This window comes from Calidris pugnax, unplaced genomic scaffold, assembly GCF_001431845.1.
Source record: "Calidris pugnax isolate Ruff unplaced genomic scaffold, ASM143184v1 scaffold63, whole genome shotgun sequence".
Lineage (NCBI taxonomy): Eukaryota > Metazoa > Chordata > Aves > Charadriiformes > Scolopacidae > Calidris > Calidris pugnax.
The window spans coordinates 2,829,866-2,851,405 of NW_015090852.1; the positions used below are offsets into that span (position 1 = coordinate 2,829,866).

Sequence of the window (21,540 nt, forward strand, 5' to 3'; positions counted from 1 at the left end):
CGTCACAATTTCAACCCCGGAGACAGATTCAAACTTGGGACAATCCCCTTTTGAATGTTTTAAAAACTCAAGGGTTTTAAAAAAAAAAAAAAAAAAAAGTAAAATCCAGAAAGGTCATTTTTGGAAGAAGGGAAGAAGTGGTGGGAATGGGAGTCTGTCCCCAGTCCAGAAGGAGAAAGTATAATTGTTCTTATTGTCTGGTTTTTTTTCAGAATTATTTTCTGTGTATGGAGAGAAGCATTTATGGGAATGTGAATATTGAATGCAGGTGCTTGACCATCAGGCCTCTGTGCCTTTGCTGGTGCAGAGTGGCAGGAATGTTTTTATCTCTGGGGATGTGCTACAAGGCCAAATCCAGGGAGCGAGCGACTGATGCAAACAGTTAAAGGAGAGGGGAGATGGTGAAGAGAATTACCTGAAGATAGCAGAAGGCAGAAGACTGGATTGAAGTAGGTACGCCAGGGTCAAACTTCTTTGTGCGTCCAGTCTCCTGTGCAAGGGAAAAAGAGGTATTTCCACAGAAGGAAACTCTGTGGCAAATCAGGGTTTATGCAAAGTTAGTGTAGGGTAAAGCTTGGGACTACAGCCCTTATACTGCAGCTAAGGTTCATACACCTGGGCATGTGCAGAGGCTGTGGGAGTTCTTGTGGCTGAGCATCCCGCTGTGCTGTGTGGTGTACAGGCACAGAAGGTCCCTGTCTCAAAGAGCTGATGCACCACTCACTGGGTGAACATTGATATGTAGCCAAATGGGCCCATTTCTCTTGAAGTCAGTTGTATGCCTGGCTCTCTATGCCTGTAAGAAAAATAAGAACTGCCAAATTGGATGGATCATTTCTGATGTAGAAAACTCTGCTTGACAGTGGCCAAGAGCAGATGCTTTGGGAGCGTATGAAAACTGGGCATTTTGGGACAGATCCTTCCCACTATATCTACCTGGCTTTTGGCAGCCCTTGATGTAGGGACTGCCCTAAATAAAGGAGTCTCTTAATGTCAAAAGAGAGTTGACTTTCTGCATGAGAATTATTTAACCTTTTGAAATTCATTCGTATGTGTTCACTGTGCGTACGGTTTATTGAGAAACCAAGTCATCCCTTCCCTCTACCATAGACCTTCTGAAAGAGAACCAGGACTGTAACTTGTTCCAGCTCCTTCTAAGATGCTTTGATTTGGTGTGAAAGGGCCATTTAAAATACTGCCTCTTGCCACCCATAGATTGCTTAGTTGGGAGCCACACGTGAAAGCCAGAAGGGTTTTATTTGAGAATCTGCTGGTTTGTCTGGATTTTTTTAACTAATTCAGAAATTGAGGTCACTGGCTTTAAGAAGCACAAATTAAAATAAAAATATCCTCAAGATCTGTACAGTTTTTGTTGCTAGCTGCGTTTTTTATTTTTCCCTAGACTTTTTATCTAAACAGGGAGTTTCCGACTATCTCTCCTGTTATCATACCAGGAGCAAGAAAGGAAACAAATAAAGAAATTTGGAAAAAAACCCACATAAACACCTTAAAATACCCTACGCTCAAAGGAGTTTCTACTTTTGTCCCATCCGGTGGTAATTTATCACGGTGGAATTAGGCGGATGCGGGAACTAGCCCTCTGCTCTTTGGAGGAGCCAGGAAAGGCGGAGGGCTGGGAAGGTGGGTCCTGTCTGGAGGAGAACAGTGGTACGTGTGTTGGGGGTCATCAGATTTCCTGCAGCCCTCTCCACCGTGTCTTACAGGCTGGGTCTCCCGTGTGGATCCCTCTGGAGCTGCATCCTGTTTGCACCATGGGATTTGATGCTACATGGATCTGAAAGGAAGGTCAATGGATATTGTGTGAGGACACTTGGACTCTTGCCCGGCCTGTGGAGGTGAGGGGATGTCTGGTTATGGAATGGTTAGTAAGGTATTATGTGCTGTAGCTGGGGACATGGCATTTGGGACGGGTCCTGGGTTTAATATCCCTTTCCTCCCCTTCCTTCCTTGTGCTGGTCCTTACCTACAGAATGGGTGTGATGGTTTTCATCTGCCTTTTAAAGGGTTTTAGATCTGACGTGCTCAATGGCTGAGACTTTGGTAGGGCAGTTATTGCCAATTTCCCTGCAGACATTAAAAGTGTTCTTTGCTCTTGGTACAACTCAGTGTAGCTTGGTCTGAACACCTGTGCTCATGTCAGATGCCACCTAATTCCACCCACGGTTTGGGTTTGGGCTCAGTGGAGCAGAGGACTGGTCTTCATTACCCCAGCCCTGTTTAAGCAGCTGCTAAGGCTGGATACCTTTTGTGCAGTGAGAGGAAATTGTTTCTGCCTGCCTTTTATGTCTGCACTATCACCTGAGGAGCCCTCGCTGCAAGCTACCGGGGCTGTGCTCGCATGGCTTAGAGTGGGAACTGAAACTAGCATGTCTCTCCTGAAACAAACACCAAAAATCACCTCTAATGAATGCTGTTGAGAACGTGAAGTTTGTGGGTAAATCTTAACATTGTCCGTGGGGTCAGCAGAGAAGGATAAACCTGCCACTTACAGATGTTCACGGCAATAAAAAGGGCCTGTAAAGAAACGCCCCTCGTTGCTGGGCAAAGCCACAGGCTCAGAACTGCTCCGTGCCTGGGGCCTCCTGCTTTCCCGGGAGGTAGGGAAGGGGTTAAGTCTGGAGCCAAGCTCTCAGCTTGCTCTGTATTATGTCCAGGTGGCATGACGTGTGAACAGACGAAAGATAAAAATCGCAGCGGATAAAATCACAGAGGAAATGGCTCTGTCTGAGCCCGGATCACGACGCCTTGCGCTGACCCCACAACCTGAGCTCCATCAGTCAAGTTGTCCTTCCCTTGACTTCTCACCCCATGCTCTGCTGCTGCTGCTACTCCATAAAAGAAAGGAGGGTGGTGGGAGGAGGGGAGAGGCGGCTCGGCTCGATGACTAAGAGGGTCTGAGGACACGGGTCAAGTTCTTTCTGCTGGAGTCTGGAAGGGAAAGCTGAGTACTCTACCAGACCCTGCTATAAAATGATCTTACCCATAAAAGGACCGAACAAGTAATCGGGAGGCGAGTGCAGTCCTCGGCTAGGGATGGGGCTGATGGAGCAGAGCCAGGCTGCCCTGGCTGTTGGAGACCCTCACTGCTCAGCAGGCAGAGCAGTAGCAATGTTAGGGCTTGGGGCTTTGCTTTTGAAGCCTTAAGATCTGTGACTTGTCTGTCAGTCAGTCCCTTTCCATCCACCCTTGCCACCTCGGCAGCTGTGTTAGCTCTGCAGCTTGGAGGTGAGGGGAGAGACCAAGCCATCTTGTGCAAGGATGCCTGGTGACCTTTGAGAGAGAAAGTCTGAGGGCGTTGATCAACTAGATGGGCATCTCTGGGGGGAATGAAACTCCTCAGTCTCCTTGTTCATCCAAGACAGGTGGCATCCGTGACAGAAATAAAGTACGCCACGGTCCCAGAGCCAGGCAGCCCCAGCTGTGGGGAGAGGCACTCTCCAAGCTGGATCGTGCCTCGCTCTCAAAGGAGCCATGTTCGCTGCGAGGGCTGGAGGATGCTGGAATTTGCTTCCTTTGTCTGGTCCAAAAGAGCCTAGTTTTGGGGAAGGCCTTCTGGGCACGCTGCATAAGACATCTGTTTTACAGGGTGTTTAGGACGGGGCTCAGCTCAGGCTTCCCAGAACTGGGAAAGGTTGGGAAGAGGTTCCCAGCAGTAGCTGGCCGAGTTCCCCTCCTGTAATTACCTTTTGCAGCCCTGGGATTTGAGTGTGTTACCAATGACACTGTGCTAGGGCAATAAGAAGTGGAAAGGAGTTTTTAGGTGATTAGACTCTAAACTACTCTGTGCTCTTTTAAAAAAAAAGAGAAAAAAGTACTTTGTCCTCTCCTGTGGTATAAAGATGCAGGGGACCACAGCTCTGATGGCTTGTGGCTTTGTGTGTGTATGGAAATTTGTATTTTCAGGTCAGCTTTAACTAGTTCCCTGTGTATTTTAGTTTACCTTAACTCACCCTGGTTTAATTGGAATTTATGCATCAGAATAACCAAGTTGGTTTATAGCTGGCACCCCTTGAGCTGCACGTGGGCTTTTTTTTAGAGATGCATGCAGAGGTACAGGAGGCTACTACTGTCTCTAACGTAATGAGACCAGAGCTACAGCAGCAATGTGCTTGGGCATCAGTAGGTGCAGGTGCTGAGGGGCGTTCAGTCAAGTAGGGAGTGTGATTTTGTTTGGGTTAGGCATCTGCTGAGTTAGTCACCCAGTCTGTGTGCATGAGGCCTGTGGGCACTGAAGGAGCTGTTGCTCTGATGTCAACATACCCCATGATAACCCATCCCAGGGCTGGGTGCACCTACCATGATGCCTGGGGGCTCATGGTGGAAGGTGAAGGCTTTATAAAGCCCTCTCCTTCTTGGAGCATTGCTCCCCTGAGGCTTGTGAGGGCTGCTGGCCATTGCCTGCCTTTATCATTGCCTGCTTGGAAGGATGTACAGTGACAAGAGTGAGCAGCTCCAGACTGAGACATGACTTGGTAAAAGAAGGATGCATGTGTCCATTAAAAACTGATTTAGAGCTTAACGAGCATCATCCTCTGCATCTCTTTGCTACAAGGAAGGTCAGCATATAGTGACTAAACCCTATCTGGGAGCAAAGGTGTGTCTTGGTTTGAAAGCAGTCTATCGTGGCCTTTAACAGCATGTGTGCCAAGAGCAAGTGGGATAAGAAAACACAAGCAGTGATTGAGAAGACTGAGGACTTTGTCCCTGTCCTGGATGAGAAGGGAAGAAGTAACCCAGGAGTAACACATTCTGGCAAGGATTTGGGGAAAGTCCACAGAAATGGATATGACTTTTTGGAGGGGCAAGATGCTTGTGAGCAAAGCCCCCTCACTGTGTGGAAGATCGGGCAGCTGCATTTTGGGTTCCTGGCAGGCTCTGTAGATCATCTTCTGCTCAACGAGCAGACGGGAAAGCCCATCCACACACATCTGTGCTCCCAGAGAGGCTGGAGAGCATCACCACTTCTCCTCCTCGGGGAAGGCAGCTCCATGGCACGACCTCCCACCTGGGGAAACGAGATCAGCAAATGACTCCTAAGTAGCGTGTCCATCACTGTCAAATTGACCATGGATGTCAAGCGTGAATCGGCTGTCCCCGCAGCGCGGCCGGAGCCAGCCCCTTAGCTGGCTGAGTCAAGCTGTGCTGACTCCCCGTGATAGCATTTTAATGTGAGGGATGACAGAGGCCTCCAAGTTAATGTCTGCAGAGAGGTGACAGTTTTGAATGTCAGCCAAAGTGGAAGGCCTGCCTGGAATTTTGCGGAGAGTGAAGAGGATGGGCATGAAATTAGCACAGGCAACTGCATCTGCCAGCAGCCTCGCGGTGCTGGTGCTCCTGAGAGCCAGCCACCTGAGCGGACCTTCCCACTTGGACCTCGGAGGGACAACCGTGTGTCTCCAAATGTGGCTCTTCCCAGGAGCGTCTCCAAGGACTGGAGGAGAGGGACTCGAGCCTGGAGCTTGCAGTGTCCCCCTTGGAAGGACCACTGGGATGTGGAAATGGCGATACAAATGCTGCGCTGGCAGCGGGAGGTGGAGGTAAGGTTGGGGCTGAGCTGGTGTCTGTCCGCTGTTGTTAAGAATAATCAGCACGTGTATTTAGATGAGGCCTGGCTCTCAGGAGCTTGGCTGGCTGCCTGAACAGCCCCACGGAGTACCACAAGGAAGGCACTCCCGGTGATTAAAATCTGATGGCAGAGAGCATCCAAGCAATTCCTAAACAGCTTACTCACGAGGAGGAGCAAAAGACTCCTGGTGCTCCTCATGCAGATAATGAAATAGCCAGTACAAATCAGCCCAGCCCAAATGAGCAGGTATTCCTGTCCCCCTCCCGAACTTGGGCCAGGCAGCTCGCTTTGCTGTGCCTCGGTTTCCCTCCCCTCCATGGGAGAAAAGGCTGGGTTTCTTTACGGAGAAATGTTGGAGAAAATAAATGGCTCCAGGGTCACAAAGGGCCTGAAGACTTGCAGGTGGGAGGCATTCCTGAAAGGAGACGAAAGCAATGACAAGATACTGAGCACAGCCAAGAGCTAGGCTGGATTTATTAAAGAAAAAATGAGGGAGACGTCTGTGGTCAGCTTGATAAATCGTCTCCCCCTCAAAGCTGTATTTCTGTGTTATTGTTCGCCTGAGATGGGATCTTGACAAACTCTCCCCGGGCTCAGGGGCTAATTGCCGAGTTCACCAAGTTGCAGAAGATCTTCTGCACTGTCATCTGAGCTGGGACTGGGCTGAACTGGTTATAGATTGGCCATTGAGAAACCAGTAATGGGTCTCTTTGGCAATGCAATACAGGGTACTATAGTCCTTTTTAATCCAGTAGAGCCCAAACCCCTTCAAAGGATAATTCTATTCATAGGTAACCTTCAAAACAGAGAGAAGAGCGTATTTCTGTTTGGGTTCTTTATGAGATATTGTCTTTAGTGTGCAAAAGGATTTTCAGAAACCTGGTGTTGAGTGGCCAGGAAGATGAGGGAGCAAGTGCTATGCCTCTCCTACCTGCAAAATGTGTTTATGTCTCTACTGCAAAAACACGGGGAGGGAAAAAAGGATGGTTGCTTTAATTTAAGTCTTTGTTACAGCAAGGCCACAGCTTAAGGACTGCCGTGTCCTTTTGTGGCCCTGTGTGTGCACACTTTGACCCAAATATTTGGGAATTCACAGATTTCCCAAAGCCAAATTTGAAAGGGAGCTGTTTAAATAAAAATCTGTCTTGCTATTTGCATGTAGATAAAGCAGTGTAAGGAGTGACAACAGCTATTGCCTGAATTTGGTTGGCTTGTGAGGAAGAAGGATTGTGGCTGTAGTTATGGGCAAATCCCTTCAGAAAAGGTCACCTGGGTGTTGGGAAGTCCTGGAGGCTCCAGGAGGCAGTAACACCATTCCTGTGTTGCTAGGATGGCGCCACAATGGCTGAGGTGGTGTTAGCAGAAGGAGTGAACTGGGGCTGCTCTTCTTGCCAGAGATTCACCTCTTGCTGCTATGAACGTGTGGAAGTGGAGATGAGGAAGGCTTTGGCCACCTCTTGTTTGAACATAGTCCCACTTTGCCATTGCACTGAGAGCTGCAGGGTGGCAGCAGGCCAGTTATGCAAAATCCCATCAGAATTCCTCATAGATATGTCAAATTTTGATTATATGTAAAAAAAACTCCCAATACAACACAAAACCACCCCCAAACCCAAGAAACAAAGCTCCCACCACACTGACAAACCAAAAAGCACTTCCAAAAGAAAACTAACTGTGGACCACCTACTTCTCAGCACCCCAGAAGTTCAAGCTGGCGTTGGCTGTTTTTTTGGTCATGGAGAGTCAGGGTGATTTTAGCTGAACACTCAAACAAAATGGTATTTTTGCTGAGAAAAGCCTGCTTAAAATAAGGGAAGGAGAATGTCTAAAGTGAATTTCAAATTTCTTATTTTAAGTTTAATGCTGTCTTTACATAACTTGGCCATTGACTGGAGAAATCCTGGGCTTTGTTTAGCTATTTTTCTTGGCAGCACTTTGACCTCTAGGTCTCTCCTGGTCTTGACCTTAGCTCTTTTCCAGTGAGACAGACTTGGAGGAATGTTGCAATTTGCAGGCTCTTAATCCCAATACATCAAATGCCAGTCTTGCATATTCTGAAGTACTGACCCCTGTTGTCCCAGCCGGTGCTTGTCTGCGTTGCTCTGTAGCTTCAGGTCTCCTTCTTCCATAGTGTTGAAGGACACCAGTAAGCTTGTCTCTCCCTGGGAGGATGTGGTATTGGACCTTCTCCTCTGGACCCAGTACCTAGACCTTGCTGGTCTCGTCTCACTCGGTGATGGCATGGGAGGGATCTTGCAGGGAGGCTCTAACTCCAGTGCCGGCCCATTGAGGTCCTCCAGGAGGGTGTCTCTCATCAGCTTGTGGTTTTGGTGGAGGAGAGCTTTCCCACTGTCCCCGTTGCTATGCGGAGTATACCCATTTTCCTTCCCACCAGTTCATATTGCACCCAATCTGGAGTCTGTTAGCTCCCAAAGTATGGATGGAGGCACTGTGGGAGAAGACCTACACAGATTAAACTCCCACTTCCTGCCATTCCTGCCTCCTCTGCTGAAAGCTGGGACCCAAGAACGTTCCTTCTCCTCAAAGTCGGGCTATGAGCTAGTGTAGAGGAGAGATGTGTGCGGTCGTTTATCCTCCTCATCGACAGATGGGATCCGACAGCTTCTTCCCTTATGCAGTCACAGACTCCACAGCTTGCATCTTTTCCCCTTTTCTGCCAGGAATAATGTTAGGGGGGGCTTTAAAAAATGTTTCATTAATGTTTCTGGAAATGTTGTTTTGTGTGTGAATTGCAGGAACTATTTACAGTAACTTCTTAAATGAACCTTGCGAAATGGGAATAATTTCACTGCGTGCAAATTTCACAGCCTTTTACTGTTCTGATTTTTTTTTTTTTTTTTTTTGACAGCTTCTACGTTTTAAAGTTATGGCCCCAGGCCTAAGAAACCCGGTGTCTTTTTGGGCCAGGTGAATTATGAATCAGCCTTGAACTCCCTTCATAGCGCTGAGTATTAATGTGTCCATATTGCAGAGGGTTAGTGACTTAACCAGTGGGTTGAGCAGAGAGCAAAGAGGGGGCTTGAGGTCTCTAAGTGTTTAAGGCAGGGCACTATATTCTTTCCCTGCTAGACAGATGGGAGACAGTGAGGCCCATGGACCTTGGAGAAATTAATGGGGCCCTCTGAAAAAACATCCTGCTTGGAAATGAAATGTTAGCTGCACAGCCGTGCGCTCTGTGTGGCTGCCTTTATTTTTATTGGCCCCTCATCCGTTAAAGTTGTCACCTCCTGCCGTCATCCCAACTTTCTCTGTTGGGAGAGGCTTTGGTGGTAGAGCTCATCCACAAAGTCTGGGAGTACTTGCCAGTTGTGCTGTCTGCATCTCATTTTAATGGGGGTCGTTAGCCAATTATCAGCTTAACTGAAGATACTTGCTGAAAATTTAATTAAAACTGATTATGTGAGGTGTGCTTTTTCTTGGCTGGAAAGCTTCAGTTTACCGTAAGGTAGAAGACAGCTGGCTCATGAGCAAAGAGCATAGGCTGTGGGGGCAAGCAGTTGGCTTGGATGCGTGATTGAAATGGTAGGTAGCTGTCAATGGTGGTCAACAGCCCCCAGTTTGCAGGACCTTTTGGTATGGCTGGTGTTTTCCATGGATTTAGGTTGGGGCTAACAGAGCTGCAAGCTCTGGTCTTGTTCTGGCTAGTGCCCAACTTGGTGTCCCCGCATGAGATCTGGAGGTCCTATATCTGACCCCCTGGCAGCCAGCGGGGCTGTGGCTGATCGGGTCTGGGCCACGTCTGCAGGGTTTATTGACTTGGGGAAGAGGGGCAGAGTCTCCTTTGTCCTGCAGCTTGGTGGACTTGGACTTCTGATAGTCACATACATAGTGAGGAGTTCAGAACAGATCCTGCCGTGTATTTTGCTTCAAGGCTTTTTTTAATAGTTTTAGTGCTTCTGAAAGATGATGCTTTGAAAGGAGTCCTGTGCAGACTCCTCTCTTTAGATGCTCAAATACAAGCATGGCAAAGAAAAGTCTGTCTCTCTTTCCCCAGCAGAAGGAGGGCTGCTCCAGGCACAGAAATGCACGTGACCACCAGTTGTGTTGGTCTCTGTTCTAGCAGAAAGCAAAATACTGTGCTGGTAACTCTCTGTTTATTCTGCTTTTGTCCCCTAAAGAGAGGAGTGACAATATAGCAAATGTCTGGTACTGTTTTCTCTGGAGTCCTTCTTAAATATTTTGAGCTGGTCAGTTTTGTTGATCTTTCCTAACATATGTGAGTTACCTGCAGATCCAGGGTTTCTGGAGAAAGATGTGTTGGATAATGTTGCAGCCCTTCTTGTCCCCAACATCCTGAGAGTCCTTCCTACCTCCTAAACCAACCCTGCTGGCTTCAGGTTTTGACTTGCCTTATTTATTGCTCTCTTCTTTCCAGCAGCCCCTCTGGTAAAGCCAAACCTTGACTTGTTGAGCTTGGCTCCTTGGCAAGCCTGAATCTTACAAATTTGTCCAGGTTCAGAAGAAAAACATTTTAGGGAACACAGGCATTTCATTTTGGATAATTGATAGATGTTTTTTTTTTTAAATAGAAAATAGCATGGATATTTTTGTTGATACTTATTATTACGTGATGTCACTGAAATGCTTCTTCTGAAATACAATTTTAATTGAAATTGAAGCAAAAGGCATTTAAAAGTGAGGAAAACTGAACTGCTAGGCTCAGAAATATTGCAGCTAGACATTTCGGTTTTGCAGAATTAAAACATTTTGGTGCGAAGAGCCTTCAACGTGAAGGAGCCAGGAGTGATTTGAGAAGTATTTTGATGTTACTGAATCAGCATTTGTCCTTGGTTATATATATAGTATGTGCGTATGGTAGTGGAACATTTTCTACCTGCTTCCACAGTAAAGGAGTAGGTAGCACAGTCCTTTGCTGTAGAATTTAAATGGACAAACTGGCAAGTTATTTCATCTCTGGATACTTTTGCCTGCCAGCAAAAGAGTAATTTTTCACTTGCCCAGCTCAGTCTTTGGCCAAGCCAAGAACTGAAGCTGGGTCTTCTGAGTCCTTGTCCCGTGACAAGATCCCTGTCTTTTCTCTTTGTTTGTGGTTTGTGATTAATCGCCCAAGTCTCCTGATATTATTTCTATTCTGCTCCCTGACTGTATGATTTGAAACTTTATAAACAGGCCATAGCAAATGCATGTGACATACAAAAATATGGGTATTCATCAAAGTAGCACAGCTGCTCCTGAAACAATGGTGCTAAGGAAGCCCATTCATACTAATTACAGCAGCACAAAGAATTGTGTCGCTAAATTTGCTGGCAGGTCCAAAAAATGTTTTGGCTTGACCTGAAACAGTCTCTTTTGGGGAAGAAGTTTTTGGCAAGTTGAAACATTTTAGTTTCACTCTGGAAGAAGCATTTTCTTTTGAAGCTAAGGATTTGCTTTAAGTGGAAATTAAGAGTTAGAAGATGGAAACATTTCTTTTTAAGCTGGAGGGTTTTTTTATTTTTAAGGAAAGAAAGTCTTTCTCTTACCACTAACAGTTGGATAAAAAGGAGTAAGTGTGTGACCTGTTTTAATAGGGTTAGAATGGTATTTTTGGCATCCTCTTCTTCCAAATCTGAACTCTTCCGCTGCTGAAGGATTTCCTGACCCTTCTGCAAGTGCCCAGGAAAAACACCCCACCTGGGTGTCTGAAGCTTGATGTCCAAGTGACCTGTTGCTGCTCTGCTTTGCTTCCAGCCTGAGGTGCTGAGCAGGTAACCCTGGTGTGAAGCCTGGAAGCTCCCTTCATGGTGATGCTCTCTGAGGGGAGACAACAGGGGAAATTCCTCTCCTAAATGTTGCTGAGCCCAAAAAGTACAAGGTGTAATTATACTCTGCGTACTGATGTTTCCATGCACTGCTGTGATGGCACCCCAACCATACAATAATATTTTCCTTTTTGAAAATAGCATACTGATTTAGTAAAATCCTTTAATGTTTAGAAAGTCTGGAAATGCATAATTAAGGTATCCAGCCAATTCCCCCTTTTGCCTTGTAATTATTGTTTGTTCATTATCACCCCGAATGACTTCCACCACCCACTCAAGCTTAACTTTGCCCCACAAATCTGTCAAAATAGAGACACATATCAACATTGCAAATTGCTATTACGACAGAAAGCACAAACTTCCTCTTTCTCTCAGGTGAATCAATTTTCAACATAATTTCACAATCGTGCAGTAGGTAGAATTATTTCCTGCTGCACAATCTCTGCCTGCCTTTCTCTTCAAAATCTTACCTGCTCAAACCTCCAAGTTCATCGTTGTGTCTCAGGTACCTAAAACAGCCCCAAAGAACTATCAAAATTTATAACATTCGTGATCACATCAGTAAAAACCATTCCCAAAGCTGCTTGGGAGATGGGGCAGTAAAAAGATAGCAGCCTCATTCCAGACACCTGAATTTAGGTGGAAAAACAGAATGTTTCCAGCCCACAGCAACTTTGCTGACTTCACCAGGAGCTGCTTTGTTTATGCAACATGGGGCTCACTGTAGTCCACGTGAGTTGATGGGAAAACTGCATTTCACGTTGTTTCAGTCCCTGCTTTTATTAAGCAGCCATTTGGATGGCATATGGAAATTAATGTTATATTTAGGTATGTTCCTGTACGTCCAATGAAGACAGTTACAAAACTATTTTTAACTCTAATACTTGTACTAATCCTCCTAAAACTCACCAAGGGGCACTAACTCTTCTCCAACAGCAGAGGAAAACTCAGTCTGGTCTTTAGGGGGATGTTTCTGGATAGGAAGATGTTTGCCAGAATAACCCCTTCAGTTCCCTCTGGTTCTGCTCTCATCTCAAGTTGCTCTGCCCTTCTTGCCAGCATCCTGCTGATTCCTTTGGCTTGCGGTACCCACAACCTTGCCGTAGCAAGTCCCAGGACTTGGCAAAGGCCTTGAGCTGCTCATGGCTCTGGCAAGCACCAGCAGATGTGTTGCAGATCTGTTCCAACATACATCTGTGTGGGGCTGTCACTGTATCTGCTGTGTCAAAATCTGGGACGCTGCTGCTTGTGCATGCCTTGCATGTTCCTCCAGGTGTTTGTTACCAGTTCCTGGGCTGCACGTACCTACCCACCACACAAAGGTTGCATTAGCTAACCAGCAGCACCCCTTCTCTCTTCTTAAGAAAGACTTTCTTCCAAGCTTTTATGGCACTGAGAAGCCATAAAGACTGGGTTAACAGCTGACATTGTGGATGGGCCATCCAAGTTGCCAATGGTGATACAAAAGCACCACTGAAAGCTCCAACATTGATTTCTCCAGTAGGTTTTGCAGAGAGGCCAGAGGCAGTGTGCCAAGATCTCCTGGGACGGCTCCTTTCTGGGGTATTACTGCAGATTCCTGTTCGTGAAACCCTTGTTCTAACCCGCTGGAGTATTTTGCGTGCTGCAGGATGTCTGCAGAAGGATCTGTACCATGCTTCAGGCACGGCCTCCCCCGAGGGCCGGCGTGTCACAATAATGTAATTTCTCAGCTTGATCCAGCTGGTGGGTGGGTAGGGAAGGAGCGCTCTGATCCCCGTGCAGCTCCGTTCAGCAAGAGTCTTTCTGCTGGGATGCCAACCCTGCTCAGGCTCAGAGAATCCAAGGGAAGGGCCTCTATTTTTGGCATTTTGTCTGTACAGGGTTTTTTTTATTTTATTTTATTTTTATTTCCTTGGCATCTTCTGCCACCCCACATCAAATCTAGGCCTCCCTTGGGAAGCAGCACTACCTGTGATGGGATGCAGTATGCTGGTCGTACGCTCAAAGCAGCCTCTGCAGCCCAACCCTGGGACACATGGACCTACATCCATTGTCTGTGGAGTCCTGGAGGGGAGCACGTCTCGTGGGTCAGATGAATTTCTCCAGGACAAAGGAGCAAGACCGCCTCATCCCCTGGGTAGAGGGCACTTCTTGGTGGCATGCACTCAGAGACATGCCTACCTCTTTCTGCGTCTGTGCTGTGGGCAGCTCCGTTGGCCAGCGTGCAATGATTATTACCTTGCACTTCTGCACTGCAGTGTAGTGATGACTGCAATTTATCAGGCTATTCCCTGGTGGACTGGATTTGACCTGAATGCTCCAGTGTCTCAGTGCTTCCAACTAGCTCCACTCACGTGGTGCCCACGCCGGCTTTCCTGGAAGACAGGCTGATCTGGCGGGAACTGCCTGACACATCGCCATCAATGCGTAATAACCTTTATTTAAAAAAAAAAAAAAGAAAAAAAAAAAAAAAAAAAGAAAAAAAAAAAAAAAAAAAGAAAAAAAAAAAAAAAAAAAGAAAAAAAAAAAAAAAAAAAGAAAAAAAAAAAAAAAAAAAGAAAAAAAAAAAAAAAAAAAGAAAAAAAAAAAAAAAAAAAGAAAAAAAAAAAAAAAAAAAGAAAAAAAAAAAAAAAAAAAGAAAAAAAAAAAAAAAAAAAGAAAAAAAAAAAAAAAAAAAGAAAAAAAAAAAAAAAAAAAGAAAAGAAAAGAAGAAAAAGAAAAAACAACCTCCTGCCCACGATCCCATGGTAACCCGAGCAATATGGGCATTAACGTCCAGAGAGCTTTCTCTGGGTTTAGATTATTTGTGGTTATCTGGATTTCGGATTGACACCATAAATATTCAAACTCGGAACCTAGCTGGATGCAGCCGCTGTTGACTTTTCTGTGACCTAGCTGGAAACTTTAAATCAGCTGTCAACTTGACTTTCAAGGGAGTGAAATGCTCCAAATCCACTAGATAGCATCTCCTTGGTGTTTTATTACCCCCTGAGAACCTCACTTTGGTAGGGACCCAACTCCAGCCTCCTCTCAGAAAGCAGAGCTTTGTTAGCCTTGCAAAGTCATTAAACCTGCCATGTGGGAATAGGGGTGTCCTACCTTGTGGCAACACACAGGGCTTATTATATAAAACGCACATGATTAATATACAAGTGAAATGAGTCCAGATGCAAGCCTAGCATCGGGTTATTAATAGGCTAACACAGATCTCTATCAATGGTGCTCTCTGTTCGCTAGATCGCACTGGATGCTGCATTTTGGGTGGTTTCTTTTTTTAAAAAGCGTTCCTTTGTCTTTTGAGAGAGATACACAGGGCTTTTCTGCAGGTACTGAGTATGTTTTGCTCCCACTGCACAGTGTGCTGTCCTTCTGGTCAACAACCCGGGGCTGTTTTGTAAAGTGCTGAGCAAGTCAGCAGTGAAACACCGTGAGCAGCTGTGAGGACATTTGGGGCCAGCGGTGCCACACCAGTGACCACAGGTGGCACAAGGAGCTCTCTTGGCCGGTGACTGAGAGCAGAGCAGCCCTGCAAGGCCAGATTCATCATAGCAAGCGGTGTTTTGAGGGCCACTGTCAGCTTAATGGATGTCGCAGCAGCCACAGTGTCAATAAAGGTTACGGCCTTTGCTGAAGAAAGAGAGCCAAACACCATTTAAGTAATTGCGTGGTGGTGGTGGTGGGGAGCAGCAATGATGTATCTGTCTGCTTGGTGTGTGCATCCTCCTCTGAAGAGCTGGACAGTGCATCCAGAGATGATGCTCTGAAAAGTCAGAGAGGTAAAAAAGTTGGAGCCAGATGTTTTGCTGGAGTAGACCTGTTGAGAAGGGGGGCCTGCAGCGTGGCTGGAGTCAAGATCTGCAACTCTTTGTAGCTCCGTGGGAGATACTGGAGGGCTCTTTTCCTCAGTCACCTTGGCCCACCTTTCCAAAGGTGTTGCTGGATTCAATTGCCCAGCTTTGAGGCTGGTCTGGTTTTGCAGCAGTGTGGGGCACTGACAGTCACACGGTGTGGTGTGGCGTGGTCTCAGGTCCACACAAAGTGTCTGAAGTGGACCAAGGTATGAGCTGGTTTTGAAAATGCAGAGGCTGGCAAGTCCAGGCTGACATCTTTTAGACTAATTGGTTTGCCGGTCTAGTCCTCTAATGTAACGTTTTATTAGGTCCAACAGATTTCTGTTCCAGATTCCCTGGGGAGCCCTCCAAAGTAACTGTTCAATGAATAGCTTTTCCCTGCAGCTCAGTGAGAGGTGCTGGCAATAAAGAGATTTTGGCAAACCGGCCTGACAAAGACTTGGAAAGGCTCTGAGTCCGACCTTACAGATTATCTCACGCGTCCTCCACTCATCTGGCCAATACTGAAAGCAAATCACAGGCAAGTGGTTAGGTCTTCTAGTGGCCAGGGATACCCACTCTAGGTCTTCATTTCAGCTCCACCTCTGTTGTGAAGGTGCTTCTTCCTGTGGTTCCTGTTCTTGATGCATTGAGGTCCTTCTCTGTAGAAGCCCTCAGAGATGTGTGCTCTTCTGGAGACCACATGCAGGGGTTTGGAGGCCCTGGCATGGCAGGCAGGCAGGCAGTGGGCTCTTGTAGTGATGTCTTCCTCCAAGCCCACTCTTGGTTATGAAGATGTCTGGACTCTCTAATACAGATTCTCATGCCTTGTGCTTTTAATATCATGTATGAGTTGCTATCTGCCGACTAAGATTAATTGAATATGTAAAACAATAGGTGCTAAGAATTAATACAAGGCTTTGTAATACAAGATGACTTTTATTCTAGTTTGAATACTTCACACAGCAGCTATAAGTACATTAGTTTTATTGATCTATATTCATAGAATTATTTAAATGTACCCTCTGGTGCTGAGTGTCAGGGATTTTCCAATGCTTGCCACTATGCATTTTTCATTAGAGGCTAGTGAAGGCAGATCCAAACTTTGACTGCCCAGGCAAGATTAATTTCAGCTTGACAGCCACAGGCAAACACAAGCAGAGTGTGTTTTGAGAGCTGACCACTAACCATGGTCTCACACCACGTACCCCGGAGCGGTTTCCTGGGCTCCCTGCTTCGGGCTCTCCTGCATCGTCAGTGTTCCCGTGCTGCCAGGGTGTGCTGGCTACCAAACAACCTGGCTCTACCAAGGCTTTTCTGCTGCATTTTGTTTTAAAGAATGAAAATGGATCTGTTCCTATATATAGCTGAAACTCTTATATTAAAAACCTGTCTGTACTGTGCATACTAAACCTGGCCTGATCTTTCAAGGTCAGATGTTTGGCAGGTGCCAACTGTCTGTAGCTGGTACAACGTTTCTTCCATCCAAATGTAACTGGATTGTCTGTTATTTCATCAGATTTTTTTCCACTTTTGTCTAAAAACGCTTAATTCACTTTCTTGCCCTTCTCTATTGGGGGATTAAAAAAACAAAAGGAAAAAATACCAGCAACTTCATTTCTAGTGCAAAGCATTCTCAATTTTTTCTTTTAGTGGTGTTTGATTGTAGTCACTGGCCAAAGGAGACAGAACTTTTTTAGTTTACGGGGATCTTAGGATGAAAATAATTAAACTTTTCAGAGAAAAATGAAATGTGATGGGTTTTAGTGTTTAGAAGTGAGGCAAGTGGCTAGGCAAGAAAGGCTGCTTTCCCACAGCTTTGTCTTGAGATTGGGTGAGGGGTGGGAGCTCTCATAAACCCCTTTCCTGCACTGGGTTGCTTGTTAAAGTCATGGGAGTCTCTGGTGTCTACTGAGAGGCTGAGCTCATGCTGCAGCCTTTGCTCGAGGGAGGACACTAAGAAGGTGTCTCTCCTGTAGCTGACAGCCCAGTGAAACTAAAACTATCTGAGTTTTCTGTCGCTCCGCTAAATTGGGTTAAAATTAGCTGACAGGTTCCAAAGTGATTGGAACACACAAGCCTACAGTTTAATTGCATAAGCCACTTTCCTTGGAACCAAGCTGAAAAGCATCAGTATGTTTCACAGCGCTTATTATAACAATCATTTTGCATCTAGTTCAATGTTCACGGTACAGCCTGAACATGAACTTCAGGAATGCTGGAAGGGTACGTAGCTGATAGGCCTCTTTGGGAGGACACATGTGGATGTGTGCGTGCTGCAGCAGAAAAGCCTTTGGGATTTGGGAGCCCGGCCCTGCAGAGGTGCTCTTGTCAATCCTGCTGATGTGGCTGCGCCTGTTGATACCTAAAGCCTCTTCTGAATCCGGCTTTGGTCCCTCTGTTGCATCTTTGAGGGTGGAGGAAGAAGCTACCAGGGGATGCTACTGCCTCTCTACTGTGTTGTTGCAGGGGCCACCAATTCTCCATGGAAGGGTTATCTCTCCAGCTCTTGTTCTTTCAGCGTCAGGGTCCTCTCTGGACCTTACAGCAGGGAAGTGCTTCCTGGTTCCTTTGCTCCAGTTGAAGGTGGCTGTAACACTGTCCCTGGAGAATGCTGTGCCTCTGGGGGCGAGCAGGGGCATGGTTGCCCCTAGCCTGCAGTGCAAGCAGTCCTGGGGTACAGCTGCTTCCCACCCAAGTTCCATGCTCTACAGTAGGCTCAGAGCCACAGAGAGCTCTATATGGTGTAGGGAGATGCTTCCAGTGGCTCCCCCCACTGCTCTATGGGGACTCAGAGGAGGATCTGGGCTTTTAGTTTTAAAATTACTTATTTTTTCATAAATGGAGGAGGGGGGCTGGAAATCCCTGGCACCACCTTCGCTCCATCATTCAGCATCCTCCTCACAGCAGGGCTTGAGCTGGACTGAACATGGCTCTCATCTACTTGGCTTCTCCTGGTCCATGGCTCTACTTGTGCCTTGTGTGGGGCACAAGAGCTGACCCCAGATGTTGTGTCCCAGCACTCAGACCCTGCCGTGCGCTCGGGGAAGGCAGTTTTGGTGGCGGGTTCGTGAACTTTGCTATGTTTTATAGCCACTAGAGGGGGGTCAGAGACTGCTGGCTTGGGCTGCCTGCAGCCAGGATGCCCAGGCTGGGGGGCAGCCCAGGTCGGGGGCTTCAGGCTGAGCCCCATGGTGTGCAGCATGGTCTTTCCTTCCCCAGAGCATGTTTTCAGCACCTTTCCCAGCCGCAGTGAGAATTCCTTTGGGAAGGTCAGATGTGCTGCCTGCATCTACTCTGCTTCCCACCTATGCGAACGTAGACAAATGGACAGGGAGCACTGGGTTAGCAGGGAGTTGAGCTGAGGAGTCCTCCTAGCTTATGGTGGATTTATCAGCTCAGTTCCAGTAATGTTTTGTAACTTGGGAGCCAAGTGGTGTCACCCAAAGACAGCCATCTTGCTCGCACACAAGCCTGTAACCACCTGAGGCAGCTCTGTGTGGGACCTCATCAGATCTTCTGGCTCTTGGGTGGAAATCCCCCTGCTTCAGGCCGTGCTTTTTGCAGATCCAAGCAGAGAGTGTGCCCTTTTGTTCGTGCAAGGTGACTGCAAAGTAACAGTGGGGGAAGGACTCTGTGGGTCTGGTCCAGGGCACGTGGCATCGGCTGTTGGCAAAGGGGAGGCGCTGAGATTTGCCAAGGAACATCAGCCATTGGGATTGCTGGTGCTGGAGCAATTTCAGCTGGCCAGGTGCTAATCTGTTTATTGTCTCTGAAACCAGGCATTCGAGGTGCTGAATTTCCGTTGCTAGCAAATTTCAGAGCAGTCTTTTGTGCGACAGTCGGGGAAGGACTCTGTGGGTCCAGTCCAGGGCACGTGGCATCGGCTGTTGGCAAAGGGGAGGCGCTGAGATTTGCCAAGGAACATCAGCCATTGGGATTGCTGGTGCTGGAGCAATTTCAGCTGGCCAGGTGCTAATCTGTTTATTGTCTCTGAAACCAGGCATTCGAGGTGCTGAATTTCCGTTGCTAGCAAATTTCAGAGCAGTCTTTTGTGCCAAGATGAGGAGAGATTTTAAGAACATTTTATAGCTCGTTGTTTTCCCTCCTGGACCCCTGTATATGATTTTTGTAAAGGGGGAGAAGGTGCTGTGTTTTTCCATTTCTAGATGCTGCTCTCCAAACTCTGAGCTATGTGAGCCATAATACTTGCTAACTTCTCACAGGTACCTTGGCAAGACTCAGTAAACTTCTGAAGAGGGAGAAAAAGATGAACAAAGTCTACCATTGCCTTTATCTGAGCCTGGCACAGTATTGAGAGGGATTTTTTCTTCCCGGGAGCAAAACACCTCTGCTGCCATTGTACGGTGGATATTCCTGGTGATGCTGGAGCAGGATGCAAAAACAGGTATTTGATGGCATCAAACCAATCCTCTAAGGTCCCACACTTGCTGCTGAGAGCACCCAGCCCCTAACACATCATGGGAATAATCTGTTCTCTGTATCTCTGGGAAGTGATGGGGACTGGTTGTGTTAATGGATGGGAAGGATTTGGCCTCCCTTGACACAGCTCTGGGATCATTTTAAGTGCAAGGCTGTGGATTATAAATTATACAGCATTTGTAATCAGGAAAACATCTGCTGGGTGCTCTTTCCAGTGGACAGGGCCAGCCGAAGGCTCCAGGACACGATGCGTAGGGGTTGCACCAATCGCCACCTGTCTTCTCCTATAATCGAGTTGATTTTTTATGATCTTGACATCAGCTTTCAAGGCGCATGATCTATGTGTTTATTTAGCTGTCTTTCCTGGCGTCCCTTAGTTTTGAACTCCTGTAAATCCTCCCACAGTTGGATTTCTGCACTTTTCAGAGATTACGTTTCCTGACAGTACATTTCTCCTTCCCCCTCACATCGGTGACAGCTCAGGCGAGGCTCCAGGGACCAAAGCATTCAAACCCAGCTTTGGAAAGCTGAGCTCTTGTCACAGAGCAGGTCTAACTTTCCAGAGGCCAAGCAACTGGTACTCGTGTAAGTGGGAGGGGGCCCAAACATGTTGCTTTGTGGCTGAAGCCCCCCTTCAGGTCTGAAATCTGGTCCAGGGGCTGTGTCATCCTTCAGGACTTGGTGGCTGGACCAGGAGCTGGTCCTCTCCGTGAGGAGACCTGCTCAGGTTCTGTCTCCATACCAGGAAGGAAAGTGGAGTCGGCTTGGACAGAACAGCAATGTTTTGTTAAAAGGCCCAAATTCTGACTGCTGGGGAGTGAGATCTTTGTGGTTCTGTTTGTTCAGGTCCCAGTGGCCCTTTCTCACTGATGTTAACCCATGCAAGAGCTTCCTGGATATCCCAGCTCAAGTGATTCCCAGAAGGACACAGTTATAAATGCCCTTGGTTTTCAGAAAACCATGTCTTCTTTTGTCCTCTTCTTTTGGGGAAGTGCAGCTGGTGCTGAACTCCACCAGCTTCCAGAAGTGTACAGGTGGACAAATACTCTCTTACTACTAGGAAAGAATACACAGCAGCCTTTGCTTTTTGTGCTTTTTCCTACCAGCAAAGCAGGAATTGTTGCAAAGATCTATAGCCAAGAAACCTATCAAGTCTAGTGGGTGCTTTCTACAACCTTAGCCTCCAACTCCAGTGGGAAGACTTGATGTAGACTGATCTGGCTTTCCAGGTGGGGTTTGCAACCACCATTCCTTTCTCAGCTGGTCCTAGAACCCTTCACTTACTCCTTGTTCACTTTTGCTCCCTCTGGCCTTTTTCTTATCCCCTTCACAGGGCTTTTCAGCCTGGCTCTCACCCCTCTTTCTGCCCGCCCAGGTCCCTCCTTTCCCTGCTCCAATATAGAGAAGGAGGAGAGGAAACTGCCAGGATCCTAAACCATCCTGGCTCTTCCTGACGTGGTGTTTATGCCCCTTGATCCCTGCCTCTCTCCTCAAACTTCCCAGCCACCACTGACCCCTGAATTAATTTATTTGCAGTATGAGTCCCTCTAGGAGTTTCTTGCTTGACTGCATGTTGAAGCCATACCCATCTCTTAGAGAGGGCCCCTGACTCCAGCAGGTATCATGCCTGATATTTTTCCAAAGCCAACATGAACTTGTCCATAGTACAAGTTCATATTTTAGGCCCTCGCACTTGTGCTTAGCTCAACCCGATTCTGAGCACTCTGCTGCCTCTGACAGCACTCAGAGGTGTCCTGATAAACTGGGTGAAAAACATAAATGTATGTCAGGATGTCATTTTCCAGCTCTCTTACCAGAGCCCAGTGGTACCCACTGTTACACTTGGCCCGTGGTGGGGACGGTGCTGCCTCCTTCTCAGTGGTGCAATTTTAAGAGTCCAGGAGAGACAAAGCTC

At 47.0% G+C, this 21,540-nt stretch overlaps 1 long non-coding RNA gene across 1 annotated transcript; it reads left to right on the top strand.

Annotated features, from left to right (window-relative positions):
* The first annotated feature begins 1,733 nt into the window (after positions 1–1,733).
* Positions 1,734–20,854, top strand: LOC106888876. Its single transcript, XR_001412215.1, has 3 exons — positions 1,734–1,856; positions 19,409–19,590; positions 20,732–20,854. It is a non-coding gene; the product is annotated as an uncharacterized LOC106888876 (long non-coding RNA).
* The last annotated feature ends 686 nt before the right edge of the window (positions 20,855–21,540 follow it).